This window comes from Eubalaena glacialis, chromosome X (genome assembly GCF_028564815.1).
Source record: "Eubalaena glacialis isolate mEubGla1 chromosome X, mEubGla1.1.hap2.+ XY, whole genome shotgun sequence".
Classification (NCBI taxonomy): Eukaryota; Metazoa; Chordata; class Mammalia; order Artiodactyla; family Balaenidae; genus Eubalaena; species Eubalaena glacialis.
The window spans coordinates 36,282,873-36,291,719 of NC_083736.1; the positions used below are offsets into that span (position 1 = coordinate 36,282,873).

Sequence of the window (8,847 nt, forward strand, 5' to 3'; positions counted from 1 at the left end):
CTTAACCTGGCTCATGGGGCCTTGTATGACCTTCCTACCCCCTCCATTCCTCTATTCTCATTCCCACCATCCTCTATTGGTCCACAATAGGGACTCTGGATTTTTCCTCCACCATACTCTCCGCGCTACCATGTACCCCTTGTGCAGACAGCCATATGCCCTGCTGACTGTGAGCTTTATGAGGACTGGAGCTGCGTTTTCCTCATTTTGTCTCCAGTGTCTGGCACGGTTGATGTTTGGTAAACATTAGATGAATGAATAAATCAATGGTTTCTTCCTCAGATTTGCTACCAGATACAAGAGAAGAGGTGAACTCAGGGGCACAGTGAAGGTAAAAGCCTTTAGGGGGCTGATGGCCCAGGAATCTTCATAGCAGAGGTTAAGTGTTGTTCTCTAACAACAACACTTAAAAGTGGACGGAGACCACAATGAGGTACCATGTCACATCCACTAGGATGGCTCTAATAAAAAACACAGATAATAGCAAAAGTTGTCAAGGGTGTGGAGAAACTGGAACCCTCATACATTGTTGGTATGTAGTCATTTTGGAGAGTAGTTTAAAAATTCCTCAAAAATTTAAACACAGAGTTACCATATGACCCAGTCATTCCACTCCTAGGTATATACTCAAGAGACATAAAAACACATGTTCACACAAAAACCTGCACACAAACACTCGTAGCACCATTATTCATAAGAGCCAAAAATAGAAACAACCCAAATATTCGTCAAATGCTGAATGGATAAACAAAATGTGGTATATCCATACACTGGAATATTATTCAGCAGCAAAAAGGAATGCTACAATGTGGATGAACTGCAAAAACATTATGCTAAGTGATAGAAACCAGTCACAAAAGGCTACATATTATATGATTCCATTTATATGAAATGTCCAAAATAGTCAAGTGTAGAGAGACGGAAAGAATAGTGATTGCCAGATGCTGAAGAGAGGGGGTCATGGGCAGTGACTGCTAGTGGGTATGGGGCTTCTTCTTGAGTGATAAAAACATTCTAAAATTAGATAGTGATGGTAGTTACACAAATGTAAATATATGATGATATATGTAAAGATACGTAAATTATATCTCAATGAAGCTGTTAAAAAAGTTGGGGTGGGGAGTGCTCAGATTGGTCCCAGAAAAAAGAGTTGGCTCCACATTCAGAACATGCTACCATACCTACAGTGTTATCCTTTGACAACAGTGTGCAGCACTGGAACGATTTGTCTAACAATAAAAGTCACACTGTATTTATTTATATCCCCACACAGCTTGGAACACAGTGAATTATACTGAAAAGTTTTTGATTTATTGATCTGATAAGAGAAATTCCTAATTTTCTTTTTTTTTTTTTAGGGGTTTCTCTAACAACTCATTCTTTTTTTTTTTTTAACATAGTTACTGGAGTATAATTGCTTTACAATGTTGTGTTAGTTTCTGCTGTACAACAAAGTGAATCAGCTATATGTATACATATCTAATTTTCTTTATTTTCCATCAAAAATATTCAATACCTTGAGTATCCAGCACAATTTCATGTACTCCATAACTCAGTCTATTCTTATGGATGAAAATGATGAATTCCCTCAAAATGCTAAAATTGTTTTGTTGAAAAACAAAGCAAAGCATGGTCTAAATTTATTTAGGACATCCATTGAAAGAGGCTTGCATTGTTTACAGATCTGCATCTGCTTCATACACAAAGAGCTTTTATAGCAAGGCCAACTATTATTGTTTTCTTTCTTTATCATGGAACCTTTCCTGAATTCATGGCTCTGAGCAAACACAGTTTAGTGCATAAATGTAGACCAGCAACTCCCTTTATTTTTGTTGATCTTGTGTGATACTGAAATTCCCATTAACTCTTTCTCCCATCCGTGATATTACAGACTAATTCCTATCACTTCTCTAAAGCAAATAAGAAATGGCTTGTGATCAAAAACATTTTATAGAAATTACACAACCAATTCAGAAAAAAGAACAATATTGCCATATATGGATGGAAGCATGAAAACATTCATATTTGCGGGGGGGGGAGGTTAAAGGCTTAATATACAATGGAAAAGAAAAGATATAGCAATGTCAGTTTAATGTCTGCTTCTGAATCTGAAAAATGATACTAGGATAGAAGAGTTAGAAATTGTTCAGTTGGTTTTCATTACACGTGGCCTTAGTGGACTTATAAAACCAAACTACAGCCCACAGCCAGACAGTGGTTTATCAATGGCTTTGGATCACTTGGTCATTTTCCAACTTGATCTCCAGCCCCAGGAGACAGGGGCTGTCTTCTCAAGAAGTCTTTCCTCTCGCAATCAAAATTATCTTTTCTGGAATTCTACCATTAAAAATTAGTATCTTTAAGTCTTTAAGGGTTTTTCTACTTAGTAGAGCCCCCTATTAAACTAAAAATTGCCCTATCATGGCCTCAGTTGGCAGTCTGTGCCAAGAGAATTGGAGCTCAGAAAATATACAAGACCCAGTTGATTTTGCATTAGACAGGGCTTCTTCTCAGACTCCCAAGCTACCCTGACAGCCCTTAGATATGCAGCCCTTTTCCAGTCCCACCCACAATGGTGAGAGGGAGTTATTTCTGAGGACCCATCTTGCTGGAATTTCCTCAGACAGGTGATAGATGTGACCTGAGTGCTCTGTGGTTTGTATAAAGTGAAGATAAAGAATCAACCTCCACTTGGGTGACTGTGTCTTAAGGGTCCACCACTGAAGCCAAGGAAATGATTAAGAGTGGCATATCTGTAAGTTTGAGTAGCAGTTTATTAAACAATAATTGGTATTTTTAAAGGTCATTTTAAAGGTAATTAAAAGCCATATATTCAGGCCTTTCATAAACCTCTTCATCTCATGCCAAATGAAGAGAACTTAAACAAAAACAGTTTATAAGCCTTAGGATTTTATGATTCTTCTCTAGTCTCTCTTCCTATAGTTCCCTCACTCAGCTTCAATCTATCCCCTCTCTCTATGCTTTATGCATATTTTCTTTCTTCTGGAGGCTGCCCTGGTTATAACTGTTTTATTACTTTCTTCTCCAATTATCCTTCTAGCTTTTCCTCCCTCTTCCTCTTTTTTCTTTCTTCTGCTCATTCTACCTTTGCCTTAAATAACATGGTATGAAGCATATGTGTTTAGAAATAGTTATTTTTTATTAACTTTTGTTAACTTTTGGTTTTTTATTAACTTTTTAATTTTTTTCTTAACTTTTGTTTTAGATATTGTATCTTTCAGATCTAGAATTTTTATTTGTTTTTTTCATAGATTCTATGCTAAGATTTTCTATTTATTTATTGCAAGTATATTTTCCTTTAAGTCATTGAGCATAGTTATAATGGCGAGTTTAAACTTCCTGTTTGCTAATTCTGATATCTGGGTTGCCTTGAGGTTAGTCTTCCTTGATTGTCTTTCCTCTTGAAAATGGGTGACATTTTTAATTCTTCATAACTCAAGTAATTTTGTATTATATTCTGGACATTCTGAATGTTATGGGGACTCTGAATTCTGTTATATTCCTCCAAAGATTGTTTCTCTGTTTAAGCAGGCAATCAAATTGGTTGGACTTAAACTGCAAACTCTGTCTCTTAGGTAGTATCTCAAATCTCAATATAATTATTTTGTCCTTAGCTGGGATACTTTGTGTCTTCCCTGTGTCCGTGGTTCAGGGCTCAGCTGGAGGTTTGGGCAAAGGATACACATAGAATTTAGACTTTCTCTTCTCTGGATAACTTCATTCTAGGATTTTTCTCTCGCACTCTAGTGACTGTGGGTATGAGTTGCCCTGAACATTTCAGGCTAGAAAAACTGGATTTTCTTTCTTTCTTTCTTTCTTTTTCTTTTTTTCTTTTTTTGGCTGTGCTGCACCACACAGCTTGCAGGATTTTAGTTCCCTGACCAGGGATCGAACCTGGGCCATGGCAGTGAAAGCGCCACGTCCTAACCACTGGACTACCAGGGAATTCCCAAAATGGATTTTCTATGGGAGTTTTAACAGCCCTCTGCAGTGTTGACTACAGCCTAATCTCAGGCTAAGAGCTATAAACAGCAGAAGCTCATTCCATGTTTTCCCTGCTTCCCAAGGTTGATTCCCCAGTGGAATTTTCTTATTTTTGCTCACTCTCCAGAGCCTTCAGGTAGCTGGGGTTTCTTTGTGGGTTTTTTTTTGTTCCCAGAGTTTATAGCTGTTATCTATGGGAAAGTTAGTCCAGTAGGAGCTTACTCAACCATACTGGGAGCAGAGACACCTTTTCTTGATTTTTGAAATGATATGAGTTCAGCCTTTCCTGTGTCTTTCTCTAAAAGAATGCTAATTTACATTGTAGTTCCGAGCCTTTGATTGATTTTTTGGGGTCAATGACCTTCAATAATGAGACAGTTCTATAGCCCAATCTAGGGAAAGATGTTACATCAAGCTTCATTTCAATTTATTCAACAAAATTCATTGTCCTCCTGTTATGAGAAAAACCTTGGGTTGCTTGCTGTGGTTGTCTAGGGACCATCCTTGAATTTTTGTGGGAGGAAGGAAAAACTGACTACCAGAATGATGATATGCTTAAGAGGAAAGAAAGGTCTCCTTATCTTTGAGAAACACTGATTCTGTATCAGGTAATCATTTTACAAATGCTCTCTTGTTTAACCCTCATAACTCTGCCAGGTGGATATTATTGTCCACTTTGTATAGATGAGAGAAGTGGTAATTTTCATAGGCTTTTGATAAAAAAATGAGTCAATGCTAAAAAAATTAGGTTTCTCATCATACTGTGTTCTCAAAAATAATAATGATAGTAAAAATAACAGCATCCAAGTGCTACTTTTGCTCTTAGCAAAAAGGGATTGTGACTCAGTACGGCCCCTGATTTTTGACTGACAAGGTTCCATAAATGCTAAGTATAGTTTTCTATTAAGATTGAAACCCATGAGAAAAAAGCCATGGGCTGACCCATCTTCAAAGTGGCCATTTAAGATTATTTTTTGTCAGCCAGGTGGCTAACGGGCTGTGTTAGACAATGGATAGATATTGTATTCTGTCTGAAACCATAGAATTGGAGTAAAAAAAGAGCGATTCTGCATTTATTTGGCTTGTCTACTGCCCGGGAGCCCAAGCTGCAGAGAACGTTTATTTCATTTTAACAAATGGATGGCACCTTCCTGTTTTAGGCTGGAAGAAAACCTCTGTTCTGGCCCCAGTGTGAAGAGGAGCATTGGTGATGGAATATCCAGTGTGAGTCATTGTCTCCACGCTGGGCAAAAATAGTTAAAGCATTCTGGGGAAATTCTAAGGGAATATGTTCAGTTAATGGTAGGTTTATCTAATACTGGATTTTTAAAAAATATTGACTGCTTCATGTTTTACAAAGGGAACTTGCAGACAACAGAAAGTGAGCTCCCTATTGAATTGAATAATGTCTCCGTTAAGAGATGAGAATATGAGAAGAGATGTTTAAAGCACAGTTGAAAGAAGGAAGTAATAAACCTGACTTAGACAACAGACAGCAGCCTCAGCCTGGGCAGTTGGAGATACTGGGAAAGCATTGGTTTTCAATTTCCAACCCACTTAGTCATGGAAGCACTGTGGCCTGTAGGGTTGCATTTCTCTCCCAAGTTCTGCAGCTCACTTTGCCGTTAGTCATTTGAGCTTGGGGAAGTCATTTCACCTCTCTGAGCGTCAGTTTCCCCACCTATAAAGCAAAGCGGCTGGATTATGTTATCTTTTTTTTTTTTTTTTTTTTTTTAGACAAATGATCTGGCATCATTTTCTTTGACTCTTTTTTTTTTAAATTAATTAATTAATTAATTAATTTTTTATTTTTGCTGTGTTGGGTCTTCGTTTCTGTGCGAGGGCTTTCTCTAGTTGTGGCAAGCGGGGGCCACTCTTCATCGCGGTGCACGAGCCTCTCACTATCGCAGCCTCTCTTGTTGCGGAGCACAGGCTCCAGACGCGCAGGCTCAGTAGTTGTGGCTCACGGGCCCAGTTGCTCCGCGGCTTGTGGGATCTTCCCAGACCAGGGCTCGAACCCGTGTCCCCTGCATTGGCAGGCAGACTCTCAACCACTGCGCCACCAGGGAAGCCCTGGATTATGTTATCGTTTAGATCCCTTCCAGTTTTAACTTTTAGGTATCCAAGAATCTTTCTCTACTTTCATACCCAGGTTTTTTTCTCACTCTATCCAAGAGTCAAGAATTCTACATGTGGGAAAGCAAAATGGCATCAGAGTAGATGAATGAGTCAAAACTTTTGAATTAGAATGGAAGCAAAATAAAAGCAGGAAAAATACATCTTTCTCACCTGAACTAGAAAATAGATGGCAGGTGATAAATGAATAGACTTTGGACTACTCTCTGACTGTAAACTTTCCTAAACTTTTATGTGAAACTAACAGTTCACTTTAAATATCTATGAGTTCTAACAGAGAAGAGCAGGCAGCTCAGATAATGAAGGTCAGAAACTAATGCCCAAATCCCACTGCTTTAGAATGTGCTCAAAGACAGCATCAAATACATGAAGAGGAACAAACACATTTGTCCCACCCATGACCCTGTCAGTAGCAGGCTGGTCCAGTGGTGGACATGGCTGGAATCCAAAGGTCAAATAGACCCAGAGGGAAGGACACACAATCTGGGGAGGTCCCAGTGTGACCTTGATGGAATAGATAGAATAAGCAGTTCAGGCTTAAAAGCCTGAGATCATGGATTGCTTTTGAACCATTATAGCTTTGAGATGCTTTGGTGGTAAAGGCACTGGTGGTAGCATAGCAAAGAGGCAAGGTTGTTTGTTTCCTGAGGAAATGGTATTTCTCAGAGCATTCCTAGAAGCCAAACCCATCCTGTCTCAATGTTTTGGTTTTCTAAGGGACAGACAAATCCTCCCTCCAGCTGTATAGAGAGAGTGAATGAATCAAACACCACTGACTGAAAGAAACCAAACAGACATGAAAGAAGAAGGAAAAAGATAGGGCAGCAAACCCTAGTAATAATATTACTGGTCAGATCTGGAGTTATTGGCAGAAGCATTCTCTTCAATATGCATGTCTTATTTTTGGTTGTCCCAGAAGCAGACCTTGAGATGAGGACTTGGATGCAGATCTCACGAAGCTCAAATGAGGGAGTGGGAAAAGTGAGATAGGAAAAAGAGGCCAATGAAAGATACATTAAGGTGTGGGTTATCCTTGTGGGCAAGTGGAGCTCAAATCCCTAGGAACTCTCTGAGAAACTGTGTAGAAACCTATGTTAGTTTCCTAAGGCTGCTGTAATAAATAATCGCAAACTTTGTGGGTTAAAACAGCGAGACTTATTCTCTCATAGTTCTGGAGACCACAAGTCTGAAATCAAGGTGTCAGCAGGATCAGTTCCTTCTGGAGTCTCTGAGGAAGAATCTGGTCCCTGAGTCCCTCCTAGCTCCTGGTTTGCCAGCACTCCTTGGCTTGTAGATGCATCACTCCAATTTCTGCCTCTGTCTTCATGTCACCTTCTCTGTCTTCTCATCTCTTCTTTTGTAAGGTACTTGTCATTAGATTTAAGACCCACCCTAATCCAGGATGATTTCATCTCGAAATCCTTAACCATGTCTGCAAAGACCCTTTTTCCAAATAAGGACACACTCACAGGTTCCACTTGGACATCTCTTTTGGGGGGTGGCCACCATTCACCTTACTACAGGGTCCCTTAGAATTATCCCACTGAGGAAGCTGGAATATGTAGTGCACTGACTCTGATCTCCTATTGGTTAAATATTGCCCCTATGGAAAAAAAAAAAGAAAGAAACCAAAAAAAGTTTAAGGCTCTGTGCTTCCAATGCAGGGGGTGTGGGTTCGATCCCTGGTCGGGGAACGAAGAAGGTCCCACATGCCGCGTGGTGTGGCAAAAAAAAAAAAAAAAAAAAAAAAAGCGCCTATGAGGGCGTCAAATCTCCTGCCCTTCTGGGCTGTCTTTGCTTAGGGCTGAGCAAGCTCCTTTAATGCTACTGAAATTCCCAAGACAGAGGAGCAGAGAGAAGCAGGTGCTTGAGGTGGAAAGCAACAAGAACACATGGGAACTGACAAGCCCAGTTGCAGGGGACCTGAGAAGTGAACCAGGGAGATGTGAGGCATCAGTAGTGACCGCTACAAGGCCAAACAAAACAAAGACCCTGGATAAGGTGACTGCCAGGTCAGTTGGTGTGAATGGATGCAGACGATGTGGGAAGGCTGGGCAGGGCTGGAGAGAGCGGAAGGAGACTAAGATCCTAGCACAGCAGCAGGACTTGTGCAGACTCAAGCATGCCATCCCTATGAGTCCCTGAGCCGCACTAGGCCCCCAGGAAGTGCTGGAATGTTTACTTGAGGAACTGCCCAGCTTCCCTGGAAAAGCCATCCAAAGGCTCAGGCGGTGTCCATTAGGTCCTGCAGCCTTGTCTTACTTCAAGAACTTTTTAGGTGGGTCTCAGCAAGGACTTCAGAAGTTGGCCAGATCCTTAGGGTTTGGGAAGGTGTTTCCTGAACATGTGTCACTGGTGAAAACCCCAACCATTTGAAGGCACAGAGACAGATTCCATCCCTGGAGAAGAACAGGGAATAGCAAAAGGCAGACAGGATGGTCAGGTCCCAAATTGATAACTTTGGCTTTAGGATAGGGCTTTGTTCTGGGTGAAGGGAGAAGAAACAGGAAAATAACTAACCAAAAATAAGGGTGGGGTCCTGGGTAGGATTCTAATCCTGCTGGCTAATTCAAGTGCCTGGAAGAGGAAGGAAGAGTCAGCACGATGACCCAGAGGTTTCACAAGGTCTGGGGCTAATCTGGGCACCAGGTCTGCCCTCTGCCATGTAGGCCACAGGCCCGAGTTAGGATCCTGGCACCAAACAGG

At 40.6% G+C, this 8,847-nt stretch overlaps 1 non-coding gene across 1 annotated transcript; it reads right to left on the reverse strand.

Annotated features, from left to right (window-relative positions):
* Positions 1-3,894: 3,894 nt before the first annotated feature.
* Positions 3,895-3,966, reverse strand: TRNAE-UUC (transfer RNA glutamic acid (anticodon UUC)). The gene has a single exon. It is a non-coding gene; the product is annotated as a tRNA-Glu (tRNA).
* Positions 3,967-8,847: the final 4,881 nt, after the last annotated feature.